General features: G+C 43.9%; 1 pseudogene; it reads left to right on the forward strand.

Moving 5' to 3' along the window:
• The first annotated feature begins 966 nt into the window (after positions 1-966).
• Positions 967-3,625, forward strand: LOC117694751 (wolframin pseudogene; annotated as a pseudogene).
• Positions 3,626-9,383: the final 5,758 nt, after the last annotated feature.

A 9,383-nucleotide genomic window follows, 5' to 3' on the forward strand; every position in this document is an offset into this window, starting at 1 on the left:
TGGAATAAAACAACATTCTTTTGGATACAACAATCTGGAAGGTAAAGAGACATGAAAAGGGTAAACTTCTTTTTCATTGTCTATAATCAATGTTTTTTTTTTTTTAAAATCCATTCAACTGTGGGTATTTCTTTAAAAACCCACTTCCTAGCTATTAGGCAATTAAGTTCACTAAGTAAGTGCTTTGCTATGTACACTGCTACAGCACACTAAACAAGTGTCCCTGCACATTAGACCTAAGGATTGCACTTTAAGACCAAGGTATCATTTGTGTGCAGACACCCTGACTCCACACAACAGGGAAGTTTGTTATCTTTGAAGCTGATGCCGACAAAGGTACACATTAAAGCAGACAGGTCAAGTTACTGTGTTGCAAGAAAAAACCAGAGCATTGTTCAATAGTCCTTTGCATTATCTCTTTTTCTTAAGGGAAGTCAGAAAACCAAAAGCTCTTAATCAGAAAACCATACAGTCTATGTCACATTATAAATCAAGTACTGACATGGGCTTACAGTGAAGAAAATTTATAAGAGTCTTGAAACACTCCAATCAAGAATAAAGATCTTAACTCAATTGTCCACATTTACATACCCCTATTCATTACCGAATTGAAGAACTCTAATCTCCAGAAGAGTAAAAGCATCAAGAACAGATAATCAAGGGCAGCAATCAAAGATACCACAGGGCTGGATTGCTTGAGAAAAGCAGTGAGTCCTTAGGCCACAGCTTCTGGTAGCCAAGATAAGCTGCCTGTGGTAGCACGTGTATGACTTATAGAGACTGCTTTTGTGAGGTTAACAGTGTCATCAAAAACATGAGATGATCAGAGTGACAAAGTCTTGAAAGAATGAGGATATATTTGAAATTTTAGAAAAGGACAGTTCGCTGCTCAGCTGGTCGCTGCAATCTCCGCGGTATCGGAGCAACTTTGCTGCGGGCTGGGAGGCTCAGCACTGCGGCCGCAAGATGAACTCAGGCACCCCACCTCCAAGCCCCTCTGGCCCACCTCCTCCCCCCGTACCACAGCCCCAGGCCCTGGCCAGGCTCAATGCTACCGCCTCACTGGAGCAGGACAAGATTGAACCGCCTCGTGCTCCCAGACCTCAGACTGACCCCAGTGCTGGACCAAGAGCTGGAGAAGCAGCCACTCCAGAGCCTCGGGCCCCTCAAACCAGCAGCTGAGGAGAAGGAGCAGATAGAGCTGGTCCCATGAAGGCAGATGTGGAGATCCCCTTTGAAGAAGTCCTGGAGAAAGCCAAGGCTGGAGACCCCAAAGCACAGACAGAGGTGGGCAAACACTACCTACGACTTGCCAACAATGCAGATGAAGAACTCAATAGTTGCTCAGCCGTGGCCTGGCTCATTCTGGCAGCCAAGCAGGGCAGGCAGGAGGCCGTGAAGCTCCTGAGGCGGTGCCTAGCTGACCGGAAAGGCATTACTTCTGAGAATGAGGCCGAAGTGAAGCAGCTATCCTCTGAGACCGACCTGGAAAGGGCAGTGTGCAAGGCTGCCCTGGTCATGTACTGGAAATTCAACCCCAAGAAGAAGAAGCAGGTGGCTGTGTCCGAGTTGCTGGAGAATGTCGGGCAGGTCAATGAGCAAGATGGAGGGGCGCAGCCAGGCCCAGTCCCCAGGTCCCTGCAGAAGCAGAGGCGCATGTTGAAGCGCCTCATCAGCAGTGAATCCAAGAACTACATTGCTCTGGACGATTTTATGGAGCTCACCAAGAAGTATGCGAAGGGCATCATCCCCACCAAACTGTTCTTGCAGGATGAAGATGAAGATGAGGACGAGCTGGCAGGGAAGAGCCCTGAGGACCTGCCACTACGCCAGAAGGTAGTGAAGTACCCCTTCCACGCCATCATGGAGATCAAAGAGTACCTGATTGACGTGGCCTCCAAGGCAGGCATGCACTGGCTCTCCACCATTGTGCCCACCCATCACATCAACGCCCTCTTCTTCTTCTTCATCATCAGCAACCTAACCATCGACTTCTTCTCCTTCTTCATCCTCTGGTGGTCTTCTACCTGTCTTTGTGTCTATGGCCATCTGTACGCTTAAGGTATTCCAGGACAGCAAGGCCTGAGAGAACTCTCACCGACCAGCTGCTGCGCTTCGAGCCCAACCTGGACGTGGAGCAGGGAGAAGTGAACTTCGGCTGGAACCACCTCGAGCCCTATGTCCACTTCCTGCTGTCAGTCATCTTTGTCATCTTCTCCTTCCCGCTAGCCAGCAAGGACTGCATCCCCTGCTCGGAGCTGGCCATCGTCTCCACCTTCTTCACGGTGACCAGCTACATGAGCCTGAGCAGCTCCGCCAAGCTGTACACCAGGCGGGCCCTGGTCACTGAGGTGACTGCTGGGTTGCTGTCCCTTCTGCCCACCATGCCCGTGGACTGGCGCTTTCTGAAAGTGCTCGGCCAGACGTTCTTCACCGTGCCCATTGGTCACTTCATGATCCTGAACGTCAGCCTCCCCTGCCTGCTCTATGTCTCTTTTACCTCTTCTTCCGCATGGCCCAGCTGAGGGGCTTCAAGGGCACCTATTGCTACCTGGTGCCCTACCTGGTGTGCTTCATGTGGTGTGAACTGTCCGTGGTCATCCTGCTCCAGTCTACCGGCCTGGGCTTGGTCCGTGCCTCCATCGGCTACTCCCTCTTCCTCTTTGCCCTCCCCATCCTGGTGGTTGCCCTTGCCCTTATGGGCACAGTGCAGTTTGCCCGATGGTTCCTGTCACTGGACCTCACTAAGATCATTGTCACCACAGTGATCTGCAGCATACCCCTGCTTTTCCGTTGGACCAAGGCCAACTTTTCAGTAATGGGGATGGTCAAGTCCCTGACCAGGAGCTCAATGGTGAAACTCATTCTGGTGTGGCTCAGGGCCATCCTGCTCTTCTGCTGGTTCTACGTGTACTGGTCAGAAGGCCTGAAGGTCTACAATTCCACACTCACCTGGCAGCAATATGGCTTCCTGTGTGGGCCAGGGGCCTGGAAGGAGACTAACATGGCACAGACCCAGATCTTGTGCAGCCACTTGGAGGGCCACAGGGTCACATGGACCGGCCGTTTCAAGTATGTCTGAGTGACCAAGATCGACAACAGTGCCAAGTCGGCCATTAACATGCTCCCTTTCTTCCTAGGTGACTAGATGCACTGACTCTATGGTGAGGCCTACCCATCCTGTAGCTCTGGCAACATGTCCACGGCTGAGGAGGAGCTCTGTTGTCTCAAGCAGCTGGCCAAGCACCCCTGCCACATCAAGAAGTTTGACTGCTACAAGTTTGAGATCACAGTGGGCATGCCCTTTGGCACCAACGGCAACCGCGGCCATGAAGAGGACCACATCACCAAGGACATTGTTCTGCGTGCCAGCAGCAAGTTCAAGGACGTGCTGCTGAGCCTGTGCCACAGCAGCCTCATAGAATTCAGCACCATCCTCAAGGGCCACCTGGGGAGCAAGTGGCCCGTCTTTGAGCTCAAGGCCATCAGCTGCTTCAACTGCATGGCCCAGCTGTCCCCTGCCCAGAGGCACGTAAAGATCGAGCAGAATTGGCGTAGTACCATGCACGGTGCCCTCAAGTTTGCCTTCAATTTCTTCTTCTTCCCATTCCTGTCTGCCGCCTGAAGAGTGTCCACCACTGGAGGAGGCTTCGGTGCATGTTGCTGTGAGGTCCTCCTGTGTGGCCACAGACAGCTGGAGCAGCGCTGTGCCTAGTGCACGTGTGTGTGTGTGTGTGTGTGTGTGTGTGTGTGTGTGTGTGTGCGCGTGCGTGCGTGCGTGCGTGTGTGTGTGTGTGTGTGTGTGTGTGTACTCTGCTCTCATGTGGTTAGATCCCATGAGATCCCAGGCTCTGTGCTCACCTGTAGACTGCAGATCCTACTGGAGGGTGGTTCTCTTTAGCACTGTATACGTTGAGTGCCAAGTGTCATAAGAATTTGCATGCTATCTTCATTTACAATCCTGCCCTTCCCCCACAGAGCTGAAACTCCGAGCCTGGCCCCAAAGACCCTCAGTCACAGAGAGCACTTTACAGATAGGAACCTTCCTCTCCTGTTCTTCATGCCTCCTTCCTGCCTTCTCTTACTCTATGTTGGGTTTGTTTTTCAAAGAACCAAATATATTTCTATGTAGACTTCATGGTAGTGTTTCTTATTTATTTGGTTGCTGCTAAGCCTTGACAGTGGTTCACATTCCTGGGCTGTCCCCAGTGGTCACATCCTGCCTGGCTTCCTACTTGGGTATAGCATGTCCAAACTGGTCTCTGAACACTACAGTCTGCCTTGGAGCTGTCCTGTCTCTAGGGGTGGTAGGGAGTTTGTGGGGATCTCTTCTGAGTATCCTAGGACAGTACAAGAGTGTCCCTTTCAGTGCACAGGTAAGCTTGGCTATGTTCAGTGTGGCAGAGCCAAAAGCAAAGTTCTAAGGCAGCCGAAATAAAAAGCTTTGAAACCAAAAAAAAAAAAAAAAAAGGACAGTTCTTAGAAGTGGTAAAACAAGGATATACAAGACTAGAATTTCCCTTGTCCAAGTACTTCCTAATTTCAAAATGTTCATGTAGATACTGGAGATCATACCATTTTCCTTACTACCTGGCATAAAAGAATTGACTACCTCCCCCAAAGTCTTTCAAACTACATTTGTGTTTCCTATGCATTTTGGTCCCCAAGCAGTACTATTTGTTAGTGGGTTGTAGACTCACTTCCAACAACCACTTTTTGGGGAGAAGTAAAAAAGGAAACAATTCCTCCTATACTGGCCCCAGTTAAGTCAGAAATAAAGTAAAAGGGCTGACAGCCTCCTGAAGGCTAAACAACTTGAGAAACTAAATCTACCTTTCTAAGGACAGGAAATTTATTCAGGAAGTATTTGGCAATTCAAAGGTACCATCATGGTAGGATAAGAATTAGGTATTAGTAATGTTGTTATTACTTGCACCTGTCTTTATTGCATAAGCGATATGAAAGAATCTCAAGGTAACTACATTTCTGCTGAATGGAGCCCCAGGAACTACTCACATAGGTAAACTGTTTGGTATTATTAGAACCCATCACAAATTCTCCCATTCAAACATGGAAGCCTCATCTTTCTGGCTACCATGGTGATTCTCCAGTAATATCAATGCTATAAAAGGATGAGGTAGCATACTAAAGTATTTTATTTCATTTTTTTAATTTAAGAAAAGTCTTCAAGAGATAGTGAGTTTATTTTGTCTTGTCTGGTTAGAGGTTTGATTTGCTCTTGAATGTTCTGGGGTAGAGAATAGGACAAAGGTTGAGATAGGATGTGGAGGTTTACTCAGTGTGTTCATCTTGTTCATCCTCATCTTCACCATGCATGGAGAGAGCAGCATACTTGCTTGCAGAACTCAATATGGAAGTTGTATTATCCTCAGATTCCTTTGGTTCAGAGGCAGATCTGAAGTCTTGACTTTTTAAAAATTATCTTCACTACCCAACTTCTTCCAGTAGTCTTTCTTCCCTTCATCTCTAGGACTGTGGCTGGATTTCCAAGTTTGGTCTTTTGTGACACTCACCTTAACTCTTTTATTTTCACCTTTTCTTGACAGTCCTTCCTCAGAGTGCTGAGCCAGAGTTATTTTCCCTCCACTACTTGTAGGGGACTGCTACTCTGTGTCTGAGCTCTGAGATCCAGCAGGAAGGTCAGAGTGGTGCTTTCCCTGTGCATTCTCCTGTGGTGGAGGGGCTGGCATTATCCTTACAGGCTTATGAGGTTTAGGTTTTGAGTTTGGAGAGTAGAGTGGTAGTCTTCTTTATTGAGTGTTTTATTTTCTAGAAACTTCTCATTCTCTCTTCATCTTTTCCAGGTCTGACTTAATTCTGCTGGATGTAGCTAAGGTCATAGTCTCTGATAACTTCATCTCCTAGACTGCTTTTTGTTTTTTGTTTTTGTTTGTTTGTTTCTTCACTTCATCAACTTTGGGGTCTGTCCTGGGGCCCAACAGTCTAATTTTAGCTCATCCACATGATGCTATAATTTGTCCTGCTTCTTTGTAGCCACATTTCTACTTCTCTTTCTTTAGCAGCTGGGTCAACAGGCTTTTCCCTCTCCAAAGATAAAAGTCACTGGATTAGACTGGTAGGTGCTAGCAGAGTAATCATCTTCCTTGGGAGTACTGTGAGGCTTTAGATTCAGTTTGGGTCTTTGGGAGGTGAAAGGGGCCACCTCTATCATCACACCTACAATCATCCTTAGAGTAACCATCCCTGGAGCTCTACAACTTAACTTCCCACCTGTCATAGCTGTCTTCAAAGTGGTCCCCACCTTCTCTGTGGTCTTTATCTGTATGGTACCCACTGCTTTGGTCATTATAGTGATCATGGTCTCCATAGCAATCCATGTCTTGGTGGTGTGGACCATCCAGATACCTATGCATATGCCCATCTTGATACACATCCAAATCCCAGTCTGAATCATAACAATCTGGGTACTTGTCTCCAAATTTATCATCACTTTTATAGGTGAGTTGTTATCAAAGCTGTCTAGGGCAGGATGGGTCCTCCACTCCATTTTGTCCCAATTTCTATCTCAAACTAAAGAACGAGTATTCCTGTCTTTACCCTATGCTTCATCAGCAATGTCCATTCCAACTCTTCTGTTATCTATAGCATTAAGACACAGAAGACCGAGCTGATAATCCAGCTTCTCATATTTTGCATAGCCTAAATCTTTTGACCTTTCTGATTGCTGAGTTCATGAGGTAAGTATACATTACTGTGATTTAATTATCTAAATATTTCCTTAATAGAGTCTTCAGTCACATCATAGGACAGGCTTTCTAGAAAAGTAATGTATAGTAGAGATTTTGGAAGAGGGCTCCATTTGATATTGGGTTCTTGAGAAGCCTATGAAGGAATGGAAAGGATGAAACAATCAGCTAGAGGTACATCATACATCATAATATTGTCATTGTTGCTATGCCAAGTTGTTGTCATATCTCTGTCCACATAATCTGTTTTGTCAGCCTAGCTGACTAGCTTGGGAATGTAGGTGCTTCCTCCTACAGTTGCTCCATCCTCAGATAAAATGCCTGTTAGGGAGATGGTCTTCATTTTTTGTGTGATTTTTCTAATAATTTATTATTTTTATTCATGTAACATTTTGAGCACAGCCATTCTCCCTCTTCTCCTCCCAGTTCCCCCTTACAAATCCCTCTTCCCTTCCTTCTTCCCTTCTCCATAGAGAAAAGAAAGACCCCTTTGGGTACCATACCACCCTGGAACATCTATTCTCAGCAAGACTAGGTACACCCTTTTCCACTGAGGTCCAATTGGTCAGTCCAGGTAAGGGAGAGGGGATCTAATGACAAGGAACAGAGACCTAGACAGTCTCTAATCTACTTGTTAGGGGTTAAACAAGAAAAACAAACTGTACATGTGTTGGGAGATCAGGTCCATCCTCTGCTTGCTCCCTCCTTGGTGGCCTAGTTTCTGGATTGGAGAATGTTTGTCCTATACTTTATGTCTAATGTTTACTTCTATGTGAAAACATACCTTATGTGTCTTTGTGGCTCTCAGTTACCTTATTCAGGATGATATTCTTAAGTTCCATCCATTTATCTTCAAAATTTGTGACACCTTTGTTTATAATAGCTGAACAATATTCTATTGTGTTGTTGTCTCATATTTCTTTGTCCTTTTCTTAGCTAAAGGACATGTAGGTTGTTTCCAGTTTCTAAACATTACAAATAAAGCTGCTATGAACATATTTGAACAACTGTCCCTGTGGTGTACTGGGGCATTTTGGGATACATTTCAAGGAGTTGTATAGCTGGGGCTTGAGGTCAAAATATTCCCAGTTTTCTGAGAAACTGTCAAATTGTTTTCCAAAGTAATTGTACAAGTTTGTGCTGCCACCATCAATGGAGGAATGTTCCTGTTAATCCACATTCTTGCCATCATGTGTTGTCACTTGAGTTTTTATCTTAGCCATTTTGACAGATGTAATGTGAAATCTCAGGGTCATTTTGAATTACATTTCCCAATGACTAAGAATGTTGAACATTTCTTTACTTCTCGGCCATTAGAAAATCCTCTGCTGAGAATTCTATGTTTACCTCTGTAATGCATTTTATAATTGGACTTTGTGTATTGTTGGTGTCTATGTTCTTCAGTTATTTATAAATTTTATATATTAGTCCTCTGTTGGATATAAGGTTGGTAAAGATCTTTTCCCAATCTGTAAGCTTCTGTTTTGTGCTATTGGTGGTATCATTTGCCTTACAGAAGCTTTTCAGTTTCATAAGGTCCCATTGATTGATTGTTTGTTGATCTTCATGTCTGAGGGAATAGTGTTCTGTTCATGAAGTTGTTTCCTGTAGTAATGCATTGAAGGGTATTACTCACTTTATCCTCTGTTAGATTAAGTGTTTCTAGTGTTATGGTTAAGGTTTTGATCCATGAGGACTTGAGTTTTGTTCAGTGTATGGATATATTTGAAATCTTCTGCATGTAAACATCCAGTTAGAGCAGTACCATTTGTTGAAGTTGCTGTCCTTTTTCCATTGTAGAGTTTTTCTTTTTCTTTTTATCTTTTTTGTTAAAAAATCATGTGTCCATAGGTGTATGGATTTATTTCTAGGTCTTTGCTTTGATTTCATTTTCAACCTGTCTGTCTCTATACAAATTCCCTGTAGGTTTTTTTTTTTTTTTTTATTACTAATGCTTTGTAGTAAAGCTTGTGATCAATGGTGGTAATACCTCCAAAAGTACTTTTATTTTTCTGGATTGTTTTAGTTATTCTGGGTTTTGGGTTTTTCCATATATAGATGAAGTTGAGAATTGCTGTTTTGAGATCTTTAAAGACATATGTTGGCATTTTGATGGAATCACATTGAATTTCTAGATTACTTCTGTTAAAGATGGTCATTTTAACATCATTATCTCATGGATCCATGAGCATGGGAATTCTTTGCTAATTCTGATATCTTCCTCAATTTCTTTCTTCAGAGATTTGAGGTTCTTGTCAAACAAGTCTTTCACTTACTTGATTAGAGTTATACCAAGATATTTCATATTATTCCTGGTTATTATAATAAGTGTTATTTCCCTAATTTTTCTCAGCCCATATATTGTTTGTAAAAAGGAGGTATAGTGATATTATTGAGTAAATTTTGTATCCAGACACTTTACTAAAATTTCTGTCAGCTGTAGGAGATCTTCAGTAAAATATTTGTAGACTATCATCTTTTAATATCATACTTTGACTTTTTCCTTTCCAATTTATATCAATTTATTCTCCTTTAGTTGTCTTATTGCTTTAGCTAGAACTTCAAATACCATGATGAAGTGATAGGGAGATTGGGAACAGTCTTTTCTTGTCCATGATTTTAGTAGAATTACTTTTTCTCTCTATTTAATTTTAT

This window comes from Arvicanthis niloticus, chromosome X, assembly GCF_011762505.2.
Source record: "Arvicanthis niloticus isolate mArvNil1 chromosome X, mArvNil1.pat.X, whole genome shotgun sequence".
Taxonomy (NCBI): domain Eukaryota; kingdom Metazoa; phylum Chordata; class Mammalia; order Rodentia; family Muridae; genus Arvicanthis; species Arvicanthis niloticus.